Source organism: Pelobates fuscus, chromosome 5, assembly GCF_036172605.1.
Source record: "Pelobates fuscus isolate aPelFus1 chromosome 5, aPelFus1.pri, whole genome shotgun sequence".
Classification (NCBI taxonomy): domain Eukaryota; kingdom Metazoa; phylum Chordata; class Amphibia; order Anura; family Pelobatidae; genus Pelobates; species Pelobates fuscus.
In genome coordinates, this window is record NC_086321.1 from 204500710 (window position 1) to 204515173 (window position 14464).

A 14464-nucleotide genomic window follows, 5' to 3' on the forward strand; every position below is an offset into this window, starting at 1 on the left:
TCAGTAAGTTAACAAATACCAATTTAACCATATTCCTCCTCCTTTGTTTTCCACTCTTTGCTGCTGTTCAAACAATAATTAATACATAAATAATTATCAATACATTCCACATAATCATAATGAGGATCTAACAGGGCCTCCTAATCCTTTCTTCTAAGACAGTGATTCGGTAAATTACTCACCAGAATCTTATTTTGCATGGTATATTTCATGCAATGACCAATCCGCATTATTCTTTAAATTATTTTTTTACATGTAGAGCATTAATGCCTTTAATACTTCCCTGCCTTTACTTAGTGATAGTTGGAATATCATTAAAATATTATCTTCAATGGTGCAAAAAAGTGCTAATATTTCTAATCTCACCATGTATTGGTGAATAGTAGGATTATTTTATTTCTATCTGACCTTACTTCTCAAGTGTCATATCTCTTAAGTCCCACCCATTTTCCTTTTTTTATTGACCATTCCCCCTTTCCCTTCCGCTTTTCAATCCACCCTGATTTTCATTTATATACCAATCATTATATTAATAAATATCATTTATCATAATATTATCTGTGCCCTAATACTTTCTTATATCTCACCTCATAATCTTTTATTCTATCTTTTCCTATTCCGTAAATATTAATTAATTAATTTGCGTTTGTGCCCTTAATAGTGCTTATATAAGAGTGTTTTTAAAAATAATGCAATCTATATGCTTCCGTACATTTATATACATTTATATGCATCTATCCTGACTTTCTATCTCAAAATCAAGAAAAGGGAGGACCAGGAGAAAAGAAAAAAAAAAGTCCCTTTAACTTCTTGTTTTCCATCTTCATGTTCCTATACTATCCTTCTTATGGGGATCCTTATCCATTCAGATTTCTTCCACTGTCTGACTTCTTGGGGTGTCCTTAAAAAATTCCATTTATTATCTCTATATACGCTTAGAGTTGCCAAAGAGTTCCATCGGAATTTAAAATTTTATGAGATTTTAACAAAGTAATTTCTGCTGAGAAATTTCTTCTACGTAATCTTGTTATATATCAATAATCCTGGAATACTTGTATACTTTTCAGCTGTGTTTCTAAATTATTTGAGGATCTGATTGCTTTATAGACTTGTTCCTTTGTCTGAAATAAAAAAATAAAAAAAATAACTATTACATCACTTGGAGTGCTCTCTGGGATTCCCCTTGGTTTGGGTAATCTATGCCATTTATTCATTAGGAATGGATATATTTTAATATTAACTCCCAGCTTTGCAAAAAAATCTTCCAGTAATGTTTTAAGTTCGTCATCCTTTACTTCTTCCGCTATATTTCTGAATCTGAGGTTCTGTCTTCTAGCACGATCTTCTAAATCTTCCATTTTAAATTCTATGTCGGTTAATTTCTGTTCAGATATCACTTGCCTCTTTTTTTGTGATTGATTAGTCTCCTCCATCTCGACAATTTCATGCTCCAAATGATTTAGATCTATACTTAGATCGCCAATCTCTTGTTTTATATCTGCAGCACTAGATTTAATTTCATATTTCAGTGTTTTCACCATAGATTGTATGCACTCTTTTAAGAAAGATTGGGATACAAATGGGTCTTCAGTCTTTCCAGTATTTACAATCATAGATTTTTCTTTGGTAGCCACTGGAGAGAAGGATCCAGGCAAGCTCTTATCTAGTTTATTCTCTTTTTATCCCTTCTTGTAGCCTAGCTTTTAGTTGCCATTTTTACTACAGGATTGTCTTTTCCCTTTTTTTTCCTTCTCTACTGTGTCACTTTAAGAGAAAGGCACCCCCAAAAAGAAAAAAGAAAACGCAAAAAAATAAAAAAAAATTCTGCTGTTCGATATATCAGGGAAGGAGTTATTATTATTATTATTATTATTATTATTATTATTATTATGGTATTTATATAGCGCCATCAAATTCCGCAGCGCTTTACAATGGGTGGACGAACAGACATGTAATTATAACCAGACAAGTTGGACACACAGGAACAGAGAGGTTGAGGGCCCAATGAGCTTACATGCTAGAGGGAGTGGGGTAAAATTACACCAAAAGGTAAGGATAGTATTAGACTTGTGACAGTTGCAGAAGAGGAATCAGTCAGGAGCTATTAACAGTTTAATTGATACGCTTTTATGAAGAAGTGGGTTTTTAACGATTTTTTGAAGGAGTGGAGAGTGGGTGAGCATCTAACGGAGGAGGGAAGCGAGTTCCACAGGAACGGTGCAGCCCTCGAGAAATCTTGAAGGCGAGCATCAGAGGTGGGAGTACAGACAGACTTAGTGCTGCAATGTTAAACATTGCAGTTCTTGAGAAACTGCAATGTTTACAGCCACTGGTGGCGCTTCCTGGATCTTAACAGACGTAAGTCTTCAGCAGATCGTTAGGGCCTAGACGGGACATACTTGTGTATAAGGGAGGATAGATAGGTGGAAGCAGCATTATGTAGCGATTTTAAAGCAAAAAACAGAATTTTAAATTGAGCTCTATATTTTATAGGAAGCCAATGTAGGGACTGACAGAAGTGTGAGGCATGGGAGGTGCGGGCGGACAGGAAGATGAGCCTCGCTGCCGCATTCATTATGGACTGTAACTGCACAAGATCGGAGCACGTAAGACCACTGAGAAGCAGATTACAGTAGTCAAGGCGAGAAAGGACAGTGGAATGGACCAACACCTTAGTCGCATCTGGCGTTAAGTAGGGGCGGATGCGCGCAATGTTTTTGAGATGGAAATGACAGGATTTGGCGATAGATTGAACATGAGGCTTGAAGGAGAGGTCAGAGTCAAAGAGAACACCTAGGCATTGAGCCAGCGTGGTGGAGCTGATGGTAGCACCGTTGACTTGGAGGGAGACAGACAAAGGAGTAACAACATTTGAGGGAGGAAAGACCAGAATTTCAGTTTTGGTCAAGTTTAGTTTACGGAAGTGTGCAGCCATCCAGTTAGAAACAGCAGAGAGGCAGTCAGAGACACTAGTCAAGAGGGACGGGGAGAGATCAGGAGAGAACAGGTAGATTTGCGTGTCATCTGTATAGAAATGATATTGGAAGCCAAAGGAGCTAATGAGTTTACCAAGGGAGGCCGTATAGATGGAGAACAGTAGGGGACCAAGGACGGAACCTTGGCGGACACCAACAGAGAGGAGTTGGGGAGAAGAAGCAGATCCAGAGAAAGAAACACTGAATGAGCGCTGGGAGAGGTAGGAGGAGCACCAGGAGAGAGCAATATTTGTAGACCGATATTGCAGAGGATGAGAAGAAACTGTTGATGATCAACAGTGTCAAAAGCCGCAGACAGGTCAAGGAGAATTAGGGTAGAGTAGTGACCACGAGATTTTGCAGCAGCTTTGGTCAGTGGAGTTAATCTTTGGAGAGCTAGCGTTTACCCCTCTTTACCCACACTTTCTTTTCCTCCAATTATTGCACTGAAGAATATATAATATATATGTTGGAAGGCCATTTGGCCTGAATTTGTGGGAGGAGTTATGATCCTATAAAAACCCTACCCCCCTACTTACCTTTGTCGTGCAAGCTGTTTGTCGTCTCCATAGTTACTTGCACTTCCGGTTCGTCGTTACCGCCAAGTCCTGTCTCAAGTTGTCTCCAGCAAGCAGTCCGTCACCAGCAGCTCCTGCCTCCGTCTTCCGTGCCCGTCCACCGGCTTCTACCCGACTCCGCCACTTGCTACCCGGCTTCCGGTCACGAGACCGGCACGTCCACGTAAGCATAAATGTGGGAAATAGCGTTTGGCTATTTCCCACGTTCGGGCCTAAAAACGTGGGGATAGGCTCCCTTTTTTACTTACCCATTCATGCTTTTACACCATTCGTGTACTTCTGCGTCCAAACGATCAACAGGCTGATAAGTGGAATCGGCTATAGCCACACCAGGTGTCTCATTAAGCCCGGCAGGCCCTCACCTGGCGATCTCGGTCATACAGTCTGACTTACCTCTCATTTCCCTCCCCTTCCCCCACCATCCACTATTCACTACTCCATACGTCTCACCGGCCCACTCTGTTCCAATCACACGGGCCTTATCGCCATTCCCACAGGTACACTCATATGCCCCAACCTATTATCTATATCCATTGACCCTCTTACGGTGGAACACCTTCTGTCCACAGCAATCATACACTGGTTTCACGATCGCCTCTTTTTCAGTCCTCACACTTCTCATCTTGGCGTACCATTCCCATCGAGGTTATACGTCTGATCATAGTCCCCTTCCGCATCGCACTCTACTTCCATTCCCAGCATCAAAACTCCTCATTCCCGTTAAGGAGTTCTCACTGCACTACGCAAATCGACCATGCCATACAAGCTATCACTTCAGCAAGTAGTAAGGCTTAATTGAGCAAGTCAGACTTATCCAACGCCTTTAACCCCTTAAGGTCACATGTCATGTGTGACATGTCATGATCCCCTTTTATTCCGGAAGTTTGGTCCTTAAGGGGTTAATCTACTACCTATTCACCCTCCACCATGGCACCTTGTCTATGTTTGGCTCTAGGAGCAGCCCTAAGTATTCAACATCTTCGCATAAACCTTCTGCTGGACGAATTTTTTGTTGATTTAGCAGGTTCACAAACATCTAACAGTGTTCACACCACCACAGCCTCCTTTTCACAACACTCGGGGTCCCTCTGTCACCAGGCAACCTCGGGTTAGGGATGCCTGGCCCACTGTGACGGATGCCTTGCCGGCCTTTGGAGAGACTTCTACTTTGTCAGAGATCTACTCCAACGTGGCGGCCACCCTCACATGGGGTCATCTTTGGACCGGCAAGGCAGTTAAATGCTGCTCTGACAACTCCGCAGCCTGCGATTTCATTAGCAAGGGCAGTCATACTCGCCGCCACTGTGACTGATTTGCAGGCTGATTTGGCAGGTAGCAACCCCTCAGTTCTTTCTAGTCTACATTTTTATTCCTGGTGTCCACTACACAACTGCTGACACTTTGCACGCTCTCAATTTAAGGTTTTCTTTCAGGCACTCCCTACGATCCACTACATACCATCCAAGATACCACCATTCCATGAGCTAATCTTGGACTAAGCACACAATTTCACCACGTACAGGTGTGCACGCTTCACGCAGTTTCACGATTACTCTATCACTCACTCCAGGGCCTTGAATATTGTGTATATATCACAATTAGACTTTGCACGAATCAAGACTTTTGCAGTTACAATATGTTGGGGTTTTTTTTTGCCTCTTTCTCCTAACTTACAAATCAAGCATCTTACTTAAACCTCCTATGCTGTCACACCACTTTATGTCTCCAAGGTCAACCACACACTATCGGTCCTAATTCACTACTCCACGTCTAAAACTTCCATTAAGGTGGAGATACATCATGGCTTCCTTCGCTGGTCTTTCTGTCACAAAGTGCTGCATCAGCAGCTTCAAGCTCTTACACCCCAGTCTACATCACTAAGTGATGGGGCCACGGCTAATCCTAAACACAGTTACATATATACCTCAATCAGAGTAAAAGCTCCTTACATGCAAGCAGTACCCACGTTGTATTTAACTTGCATAAAGTGTGTTTTCTTTGAATCCTCTTTTTGCCCTCTTTATAGGCCTACTCGTACGTTGGTTTCGGCACACCTTAACCAACTTTGCTTCTCCTTCTACATTCCATTACGTATTAGATAAATTCCGAGCACAAGTTGGAAGGCCATTTGGCCTGAATTTGTGTGAGGAGTTATGATCCTATATAAACCCTACCCCCTACTTACCTTTGTCGTGCAAGCTGTTTGTCCCCACCCACCTACACCCATCTATATTAACAATTCACCTTTGTGGGCCCTCTTTTACAGGCCTACTCGTACATTGGTTTCGGCACACCTCAACCAACTTTGCTTCTCCTTCTACATTCCATTACGTATTAGATAAATTCCAAGCACAAATATATATTTTTTTTTTTTTTTTTTAATGTTGTCAGTTTTGAATTTTTTTGTTTTATACTCATCTGTTTCTGCTGTGACCTCTTCCAGATCTGATTACTGTAGTATCAGGTTTCTTCAAACTCTGTACCCTCCTGCTGTTAGAAAATATATCCGTACAGACACTGTGCTCTCAGTGTTTCCCCACTTCAATCTTGTTCGACACCAGGCGCCGGCAACAAACGGATAGGCGTCTTCCCCCAAATCTAGAGCCACACCGTCTTCTTTCAGGAGTCACTCTCTCCAGTCTCTCTGGTCACCTGCAACAACACGGGTATAAATCTCCCAGCTCAGTATCGGGAACGGCCATTCAATCTGGTATTATTGGCGCGGCATGAACCCTCTCCTTCCTTCCTTCACTTGCAGGCAGTCTCCTTCTTCAAACGTGCACGAGCCCATGCGCCACGTCCCATTGTGGTTGTTTCTATGCACTTGATTTCTCCATCCTCTTATCTCTTGATATTATAATATCGAGAGAGACATAACACCTCAAATTGCATATTTTCACATAAATCCTTCTACTGATCCTCTGAGTCATAAAACGACAAAAGTTAATGATTTAACATACGAGAGGCAAAGTTTTGAGTAACAAACAACTATAGGGTGTAAGACCCAAAAAACATAAAAAAAATTATAATGATTTAACATACAAACGTACCCTTTGCAGAAGCTCTTGTTCATCTGTCACCTATTAATGCTCCTGGTAATAAGAAAGTGTTGTTTCAGATATATTCTTTAAGTAAAGATTAGGCATGTCTTCTCTTGAAAAGCATTACTGCACAGATTCACCTTTAAAGAACAAAACTCATGGCTGGTTTCTTCACTGGAGCAAAAACTAACTGAAGTTCCACCATGCAGAGTTTGGATATTTACAGTCAGGGAGTTTTTTTTAAAGGGGTCTCCTTGCTGCAAAACAACTACTCACATGGAAATGGATAACATGAAACTCATAAAAAGGTGTTGGTGTAAAATAGTCTCTTAGCAAAGGTAATGACAGATGTGTCTGTCAGTTTGTTGGAGTCCTCAGCAGGCTGCTTTGATTCTGTATTCTAATTGTAATATAAATATAGTTCAGCTTTATTGTGGTATCCCTGACTCAAAATGTGAAGCCAGAAGATCACATACATGTCACGACGTACCACAACTTACAGGAATGTCAAATCCAACAAATAAAGGTAATGCATAGACATGTTACCGGGCCTTAGAGTGGCCTAGCTTAATGTTAATAAAGATAAAAACAAAGTCAGTAATAGCCAAGGTCAGGAATATAGAAATACGGCTAAACAGATTAACAAACCGGGTCAGGATACCAGAAATACTCAAGGTCGGGAACAAGTCAGGTTACCAGAATTACAGAAAGTCAAATACAAGTCGAGGTCAATATCAAAATATATCAAGAGAGACTTACTAGTACAAACGTGTATCAAGGCAGAAACCATGATAGGGCAATGAAGGGCCCAAATTAACTTTATATAGGCTAACACCCTTTCTGATTGGTCCACATCATCTCTGTGACTCCAAACTAATTAAATATGTGGTAGCCTAGAAGACGTGGTCACTTTGAGGGCGGCTGTGACGTTACATATCTTAAATACATAAAAGATGTGCCATTCAAGCAGGCAGTGTCTACGATTCTACAGGGAAGAATCAGAAGAAGAAACAGAATCAAATAGATATTGGCCCGCACAAACCAGTAGAGGGAGCTATTCACCGGGCCAAATGGTAAGTATAATATTCCCTGTTCAGGCCGCCTGACAAAGGGAGCATTACGGGCGCCAGGACCAGGTAAGTATGTGGTAATACATTATGTAAAACGTATTCAAGCAAAAAGAATAAAGTCCAATAACTTAAACAGTGAAATCAACACTAACCAACTTCACTATACAATAAAAAATGGAAAGTGTCCCTCTACAACAAGCACCAAAACAATAGTTACAATTCGAGAAAAAAAGGTTCAGCACTATGTTGAAATTGTCTACATAAAAGAATGTGATAATGCAACCTCAAAAAATTGCAAACATATAAAACATAGTACAATATAATTCACAAAGCAATAAATAACAAGTGTGCACACTCAGGGTAGAGACAGGATTGGACTCTCAATTAGATGCCTATGGATTGTATAGGTTACCCATCAGCCAGTTGGATGTCTTCTTATTCAGTGTCCTCCCACTGATAATGTGTCACGAACTCCGGAACCAGACAGAACACAGGCACAGGAAGTGCAGTACCGGTCCTTAGAGTGACCAAACTGTGCACACAGAGAGAAGTCAGAATACAAGCCAAAGTCAGAGGGAACCAGAGAGACAGAATAATCGATAAGACAAGCCAAGGTCAAGGGTCAAAGAAAGCAGGATTAACGGTGAGACAAGCCAAAATTTCGTTAATCAGACAAATGGACAGCGTATAGGTGCTAATGGGTTATCAAAAGACCACAACAGGGCAACAAGACACGGAAGAGGTAGTTTTAAATATGCTTAAGAGACTTCTGATTGGCTAACTTTCGATTGGAATTAATTATGACACGTGGAAGGTATTTAGGCCTTCCACTTTGACCTGTGACATCATGGCTGCGCATGTGACTGACTCGGTTGCCTATTTAAGCACACTGCACGCGAGTGTGTAGCATCAAAAACGTTGCCGGACGAACAGGGGACAGCTGCGAGCAGTGCGCGGCCAGCAGGAGAAGGCAGGCGCGCAGGGAGGGAGCCTGACATAATGGAATCTCAATCACATATAAAAGGATAAAAAGTTGAAAAAAAACTAAAAAAATTAAATTATGCAGATAGTTTTGCATAAGAGAGTATATATTTGATATAGTAAGCTCACATGTTCCAGGGCCAGGAAACGGGTGCTACCATTCTAATGTATTCATGCTGTTTGGATTTTGGCACAAGCTTATAAAGCCCAATGGTAGCAAATATAACTGGATAAAAGATGGTTCCAATGAAAAATATATATTTATTATACAAATAACATACAAAAAATAGATATGGCAACACGTTGTGCCATAGAATTGCTTTTTCAGTTGGTCAGACATCTGTAGTTAACACAATATACATAAATGAAACTACCATTCAGTTGGGGTAGAGATAGAGTGATAAAAAGAGACTAATAAAAAATATATATTATTTTTCATGGTGTTTTTTCATGGTGAATATTCACCTCTGTGCCGAAGTGTTATCTGGAGACGGATGATTTTCATTCTAATTGTAGATTTGCAGTTACCAAGGCAATGTGTTATATCACATTGATGGCAAAGGGTAGTTGTTGCATTCTATATTCTTGCTACAGCCCTGTCCAGTGTAGCTCTCAGATCGAGCGTTCATTTTTTTCTCTTCTGATAGGCTCTGGATCCTCGTGTTTAAAAATCAGAAATAAATAACAATAGTTCCCTGTGGAATGTGCCACTGGGGAGAGAAAGGTCTTCAGATTTCCTCACAGTTCTGGCTATAAAGCTCTGTCACTAAGTGCTCTGTAGTTGGCCTAAACCAGCAGCTCATGTTTGTTTATAACAGTGTGATTTATTCATTATTAACTGTTTCACATACATTACTTAATTTGCCTGAAACGCATTGGAGACATCAACAACAAAATGTGCCATAGTAGCCCTCTATTACTGAGGATCTGAAGATGTTAGATTTAAAAGTATGTATGCTCCTCATGACCCTTACTGAAAGGGCTTCCAAAATGCAAAAATCCAGATTCTACCTATAACTTCCAGGGCAGATTGTTTAGGCACCCAAAATATGTATTAAGCACAATGGAATGCAACCTAGATGTTCAAATAAAAAGCCAACGTAAGCATTGCTTGATCCAAATACTGTAACCTCAAGATTCTCATTGTGTTAACAGCAAATATGTAAAAAACTAGATTTGAAGGACCTGGGTCTTTTTTGAGCCAGGATTATCATGTTACTGAGAATTTAAGTTGACACAAGCCCACTGAGTAAAACAAGCAGCTAGGTAATATAAAAAATATATATATTCTTAATTAGGCATTGCTGAAAATAGAGAGTTACTGACTAAGCCATTTATCACTTTTTGTTAATTAAATTACAGCTGTTAAAGGTTTATTGGGAGCCAATAATTATTGGTTTAAATTCTAAAACTAATATCTAAATTCTACATTGAAAATATCGGTTTCGGTGATTTGTATTCATTTATTGTGCATGTAATTCAAATAACATTGAATTTGAAAACTAAAAGTAGTTGAGAAATATTTTTTTTATTTGCCCACTGTAAATTCCGTCCATGGTGCTAAGAAAATGTGCCTTAACTCTAAAGTTTTCCAAAACCTAAATCTCCCATAATACTAACCAATGTCTCAGTCCCCCAACCATAATCCTATACCAGCACTAACCTTAACTTTATACCAAACCTAAATCTAACCGCACATCAACCATAAATCTAACCACACACCAATCCTAACTCTAACACAAGAAGAATGTCCTCTGCTAATCTCACTGCTGACATCTGCTGAATAATTGTATCTGATTACAGATAGTGCAGAGTTCTCTGTGAGCTAAGTTCACTGAGTGATTGCAGCATGAGTGGCATCCTCACTGGCTCACACAATTATCATTTTCAGCAGGGGCAAAGTCACCTAACTGTGGTCTTTTAAGATGTCTCCCTCGGTTCCTTTGAGACCACACAGGAGTCTGTGGTAACATAAAGAATGGTTGTGTGCTTATTTTATATGTTGCACACAGCTAATTGGTCTGCATTGGGGACACTAAATATAGCTCCAGCTGACAGAGAGAAACCCCAGGTATCAAATGATGCCTTGATATCCCCAGAGCCAGCAGGGATCTAGCCCCTGCTGGCACAAAAGCAGATATGACAAGATATGACATTACATCATGAGGCATTAAAGGACCACTATAGTGCCAGTAAAACATACTCATTTTCCTGGCACTATAGTGCCCTGAGGGTGCCCCCACCCTCAGGGACCCCCTCCCGCCGGGCTCTGGGATGAGGAAAGGGTTAAAACTTACCTTTATTCCAGCGCCGGGCGGGGAGCTCTCCTCCTCTGATCCTCCCTTTCAGCTGAATGCGCATCCGCGGCAAGAGCTGCGCGCACATGAAACTGCACTGAAACTGCTATGTTTATATAAAAAAGGGTTCATCCTAGAGTTACCTGGCACCCAACCACTTCATTAAGCTGAAGTGGTCTGGGTGCCTAGAGTGGTCCTTTAAGGGGTTACAAGTGTCAAACATGCATTAGGTTAAGAAAAAAAAATGTCATATACCAAATAGAGTCCATTCCTGTTTCAAAGCTAAACGTTTCAGATTTTAAAATATTGGCTAAGTGTTATAGTTTTATTAGTATTATTAAAAAAAATATATCAACTTAATTAGACTCTTTAACTTGATACAAATCTGGCTAAAAGCAGTTCTGTGTAAAATTGTCACAGGTATGTTTTTGTCAGCTGACACTCTCAGCCAATGAATGGTGACTGGATTAGCATCACCACAGATGAAGGAGCCCCTGAGCCCAGTAGGACCCCAGGTAAGAGGGCAAATCATTGCTAAATGGGAACTGGGCTAAGGTGCTCTTATCGTCATAACCAGATCATAGGTAGACTAAAGCTCCACCCTTTGTCAACTTTTGTCAACTTGCACGTTATACATAAGGTAACATAGTCCCTACATCTCCTTCTGCAAAATATTAATTACTTTAATAAAAAACAAATTGAGAAAAGTGACATATACAGTGACATATATTTTAACCCCTTAAGGACACATGACGTGTGTGACATGTCATAATTCCCTTTTATTCCAGAAGCTTGGTCCTTAAGGGGTTAAGATGGTAACTCCAACCAACAAACCAAAGAAAACACTGTTTTTGGTTAGAGTAAAAAGGATTAGACTTAAAACCATAATTTACTCTTACCAGTATTAATTATAAAAATAACAATTACCAATAATTAATATGAGGCACTTCACAATCTGGACTCATTAGTAAATCTGTTTTGAGTTATTGTTCTTTTGTTACACTTAAAGGAACACTCCACACACCTAAAACCGTTAGCCTGCTGAAATAATTTTTTGTGTGTGATGTTTTTCAATAGAAATTGGCTCTTTTCTAAATTAGCCATGTTACACCCCCTGGCTGTCAAACAGATAACTGGTCCTGTTACTTTCTGGCAGTTTAGCTGAGTTGAGCTAAACTCAAGAGGCAGGCAATTGCTGCCTCTCATTGCGATTGCAGAGTCACAGGAAGTCAGGACTTTGGAAGAAGGGGAATGCTTGCAAAGGCTGTAGACAACAAATCTTCAGGTTTTGCAAGCTGCTGTTAGATATACCTGCAATTAAAAATGCAGAATTAAAGGCATGCTTGTTTTTTATTGGGTTATTTAAACTAAATCATGATTTTTGTTCTTTTTTTTCTTGTACTATAGGGTTAATAGGTCCCCTCTCCCTCGGGGCCCCCTTTCCACTGGGCTGAAGGTGTTAAAACCCCTTCAGCCACTTACCTTAATCCAGCGCCGGGCTCCCTCTGCGTTGGTGACCTCTCCTACCCCTGCCGACGTCACCTCCGGAGTGGAGTCGAAGTCGCATGCGCGGCCAGAGGAGCGTGCAAATTCAAACCGGCCCATAGGAAAGCATTACTCAATGCTTTCCTATGGGGATCTTATTTGACATTTGACTCCGTGAGGACGTCCAGCGTCCTGTTAGTGCGATTTACTCACTGAGAATCGCAGAAGCGACCTCTAGTCTCTGTCAGGTAGACAGTCACTAGACGCTAGATTAACCCTGCAATGTAAACATAGCAGTTTCTTTGAAACTGCTATGTTTTTAGCTGCAGGGTTAAAACTAGAGGGACCTGGCACCCAGACCATTTCATTGAGCTGAAGTGATCTGGGTGCCTATAGTGGCCCTTTAATGTTGTGTTAGATATGCACATAGGATATTAAACAAAAGCTATTCCTGCCCTTTAAAAAATATATATAATATTTATGGGTGCACTTAAAAAGTAAGGCTTGAATTACAGTGGAACAACCTCATAAGGCAAATTCTATGTTCTGTTTAAGTTTAGAAGTTGTATAATTGCTTCCGTCTTCAATGGGTTAAAGAACCACTAAAGTCATCTAATTCACTTCAAGTGGTCTGGGTGCAGTGGTCCTGTCATTACCCCTGAAATGTAAAATATTGCAGTTCTTTAGAAACTGTAATGTTTACATCGCAGGGTAAATACACCTGCAGAGGCATCCTCCTCCAGAACCGAGTGAAACAAAAGCAGACGATAGCAGTATTTGATTTGAGGAGTGTTGCATCTGGCTGTGTATGCCTAGTTCCAATCTTTTAATATTATTATTATTAGCATTTATATTTCGCCAACAAATTCCGTAGTGCTTTACAATATGGGCAGATGATTGGAGTAGTTTGGAGTGGTCAGCTTGGTTGTTGACATCACTGGAGGAGCTAAAGGCTGCAATGATTGGAGAATTGGTGCTGTAAATGAAATAAGTAATCTATGTTTTACTTAAATTTTACTGGGGTGGGGGATAACAGTGATCACTTTGCTATAAGGGAACCTATAGTGCCGAAATAGTGATTGTTCATTTCAGGGACAATAGGTTCCTTTAAAGGCAATCAGAAACTGCCATATTGCCTTGTACTGCCTGTGGATGTTTAAACAGATACTAAAGGTAGACTTGACCCCCTTTTTAATGTAACATGGAGTTAATAAATAATATTTTTTTATTAAAGAAATGTAAGCATTTCCTCGCCTCTGACTCTCTGGCTACTCCATTGCCAATAACAACTACAGTTTACATTGCAGGGCAGTTCAATATCTAGAGATTAAACTAGCTATCCCTCCTTTACAGTGCTGGTCCTGATCTAAAGATTAGATAAATTTGACGCAGTTACAATAAGGAAGACCTTCCGTCTCCACTCAGTATACAGACCCATCCTAAGGATTATGCATGCGCAGTCCATGGCTTTCCCAGAAATAGAACACAGTCCAGTTTATTAAACAGTGAACTGGGCTGTGTATAAAATGATCAAACCTGCAGTACTTAGCTGTCCCAGTCATCATATGATGTGATGTGATTGGAACTGCTCTTTGGGAAATAACTACTTATCCCATAGAAATGTCCATATTAGAGCATCTCATCCTGGTGTGCAGAGGTCTTCTTGCTGCTACCTTAAAGGACAAAGTGCAGTCTCAACATGAATTAACATCCCCCGTCCCCCCCCCCCCCCCCCCCATCCCCCGTCCCTCCCCCCAATCCCCACTCCTCACCCAAACAAGATAAAATTAATTTTAAAATAACACTCCAAGCACCATAACCACTACAATCTGCATTGTTTATGGTACCATATGTGCCCTGGCACATTTCATGTTGTTTTCATACCATTTTAGTACAGTTTGACAACTTACATGGGTCTTGCTAGACACCTGAGCAAACTGACTGCTCCTGCTGGAGAATCCACACTGCTCTATACAGCAATGAAGAGCCATTCATGACTGTGCTCATTGGCTGATGCAGGACTGTGCATTGTTCTAT